The 3,444-nt window shown below is 41.1% G+C and overlaps 1 pseudogene; it reads left to right on the plus strand.

The window, feature by feature from the left end:
- Positions 1–1,285: 1,285 nt before the first annotated feature.
- On the plus strand, positions 1,286–2,981 carry LOC140934241 (uncharacterized; annotated as a pseudogene).
- The last annotated feature ends 463 nt before the right edge of the window (positions 2,982–3,444 follow it).

Genomic DNA, 3,444 nt, shown 5'->3' on the forward strand with positions numbered 1-3,444 from the left:
TGGTTCACCATCAGCACCTATGTCAGTCCCTTTCGTTAGTGAGTTTACGCAACAGGACAGGAGATGAAATAAAGATGGCACACCATGTGACAATAATTTTGTTGCAAAAACACCTTCCATCAAACTTCAACCTCCTTTAAACTGAACACAGCACTTTTAATCTCAAATTTAAAACTTACAGGGCCAGCAATTGCTAATTCTTGATACACGTACCTCATATATTCAATTTATATGTAGATATTCTTTCGTCATTATTTTTGTTACATCCATTGTAATTCATGCGTTTTCTGATTTAGTACTTTTATATTTTGTAAGGATATAAGTAAGTGTCTTATTCTATTCAAATGCATCAATGGTCTCTACCTGCTTAATCTGTTACATATTTACCCACAATTATACATATACATATTTATAATCCCACTAATAATTTTACCATTCCCATGGTAACTATAGCTTCAACATCTGACCATAGATCATTTTCTTAGGCATGCGTCTAGAGCAAGTCCATTATTTTACAAAAAATGTAGATCAACATTGGTGTTTTTCCTAAAGCGACCTATTTGAGCAAATTTTGGGAAAATTCGCCACAGGACCAAAAAGATCAAAGATGCCGAAGATGAAAATTATAGTGGGGAACACAGATTTTAATAAAATTGCCCCCCCAAAACAAATATCTATTAAAAATGTCAACTGTGTTTTCATTCAAGAAAATTTATGCACAGCTATACTTTCACGGAAAGCATGCAAAAACTAGGAGAAAGCATTGAGAGGTTAAACATGCATAGTCGTTCAGGTCATTGTGATGGGTTTCTGGCACCGTTTTTTCCAATAAATCCTTTCCCTGATTTGGGATATGAAGAGCCGACGAGAGGGTTATTGTTGTTGTGGCCTGTAATACAGCATGCAAAACTCACCGACACCATCATTGTTCACTGGTCCTTCTTTGATCACAGTTGGAGGCGAAAGTGGGTCTAGTTCGCCATCAACACTGACTGTTTTTAGAGTCCCTGGAGCGTACCAGTACTGGTACAAAATTGTACGATACAAGGACAAACAACAGAAGATTCTGATTCAACTTTGTGCAGAAAACTTTGAGCAACTAGAGACGCAGATGCGTGCAAAATTTGGCAGAAGATTTGCGGCAAAATCAACAATCACCCAGGTGTGTATGAAGAAGATTAAGATTAAGTATCTCATAGACCATTATAAAGAAACTAAGGACTGGAATTTAAAGCAGGAGTAAATAAAAAGCAGCGTGACAGGCGCGAGAGACAAGAAAACTGTGATGGTTCCTCGTATTATTGGCGATTGTGGAACTAAAGGTGGACGAGATAAGGTTGGTTTGTATCTTGTACCTGCGATTATCACTAATCAAGGCGAAGAGTTCGAGGAGTTAACCCAGGAGAGGAGAACTCTTTGGATTTTCACGATAGACCATGCCGACCTGAAAGCAAAATGTGTTTTGCAGACTGAGCGTGTTTGCTCTCGTCACTTTGTCTCTGGCAGGCCAGCAGCAAACTGGGACAGGTTTAATGTTGACTGGGTTCCGACACTGAAGGCCGCTGCAGAGTGAAGTGAGGGGGCGAAAGCCCGAAGGAAGAGTGCGATCGAGTGACAAGAACAAGAGGCAACCAAGAAGAGAAAAATTTTATAGAAAAGAAAAATTCTCAATCAAAGCGGAGAGCGTATAGCTGATTTAGACTTTACCGATTCATCAAGTACTTCATCTTCAGAGAATGAAGAAAATAGTGAACTAATGGTACTAGATGAGCCTCGTGTGAGTGGCGAACAAAGTGGAACAGACACTGCTTCCCTCGTGTCATCAATGACAACAATGGACGCCGGAACATAAACAGAGGAACCGGGTGAAACAAGCAATGCTTTTCAAGTGTCAACAGTGATGGATGCCGAAACACAAACAGAAGAATATGACTACCTTCTGGACGCTAGGCCAAACGGATAAAAAACGGACAAAAAAGTTCGATTTTACACTGGAATGCCTTCTGGTGAAATACTCATGGTGGTGTTTGAGCATGTTACCAAGTACATTACTCACCGCACACAATCCTTGAACAGATTTCAAGAATTTATAATTTTACTGATCAAGCTGCGGTTAAACATTTTCTTTCAAGAATTTGCTTACGGCTTTGTGGTTTCGATATCCACAGTTTCAAGGATCTTTTCATCGTGGATGGTGGTGATGGATTCGTGACTTTCTCCCCCTAGTTTCTGAGCCAGACAGGAAAAGTCTTTGGAGGACAATGCCTATATCCTTTCAGTACGCTTTTGGAAAGCAGGTCACATTAATTATTGACTTCTCATCCTCGGAGACCCAGGGGCAGATCGTGGGGGCGAGGGAAAGTCTAAACGGGCGGAAAAATATGGCACGAAGAAAAGTAAAGAACGGCGAGAAGAGCCCCTGGGGACAATGTCTTACCAGACCAGTTCCAAACGGTCGCCGCTGTTCTGGCTTCTGATTGGTGGCAGAAAAACACAAGTTTTCTTCGTGCCATATTTTTCCGCCCGTTTAGACTTTCCCTCACCCCCACTATCTGCCCCTGGGTCTCCGAGGATGTTGACTTCTTTGAGGTGTTTGATAGACCCACAAACTTACTTGCCAGGGCACAGTCCTTTAGTAATTACATGCATCATAACACCATAAAAATTCTAATTGGAATTACTGCACAAGGAACTGTATGTTTTGTGTCCCAAGGCTTGGGGAGGCTGCACGTCTGACAAGTAATTCACTGAACTGTGGGTTTTTAGAACACCTTCTTGCTGGTGACATGGTCATGGCTGATCGAGGTTTTACAATTAGTGAAAGTGTTGGGCTGAAGCAAGCCAAGTTAGTAGTCCCTGCATTTACTCAGGGAAAGTCGCAGTTAGACCCTGCAGATGTGGAAAGAACAAAGGGGATTGCAAGTGTGAGAATCCACGTGGGGAGAGTTATTGGGTCAATAATGAAAGGTCTTTTGAACTGAGGCAGTTCTGTACCCAGGAATTTCGGACCTCATTTTAAGTTTTTTTGGTCAGACAGTCTAAAGCCAATCCCCTTAAGCACTTGAAAGCAAGAATGCCATCCCTGTAGACAAGAATGGATGAGACAGGTAGCTATTTTAGTTCTCTAATAACAGGAGTGATGTGATCAAATTTACACGAACGGGTTATGATCCTAGCTGTGAAGTTTTGAACATGCTGTAATTTATTGATATTTTTTTGTTGCTGTACTCGACCAAACAGAGGAACAGTAGTAGAGTTCAAGACTAGTGCATTGGCAACGTTAAATAAAGTGTGTCTAAAAGATGTTTTACCCTATTAATTTGACATAAACTCGACAAACAAGAGGGTGAAATACTTTTTATGTGGTCATCAAAACTTAATATAGCATCCATGCACTCCAGGGTCCTTTGCGGAAAGCACTGGGTGCAACTCTTTCCCCAGCAA

This window comes from Porites lutea, chromosome 4, assembly GCF_958299795.1.
Source record: "Porites lutea chromosome 4, jaPorLute2.1, whole genome shotgun sequence".
Classification (NCBI taxonomy): Eukaryota; Metazoa; Cnidaria; class Anthozoa; order Scleractinia; family Poritidae; genus Porites; species Porites lutea.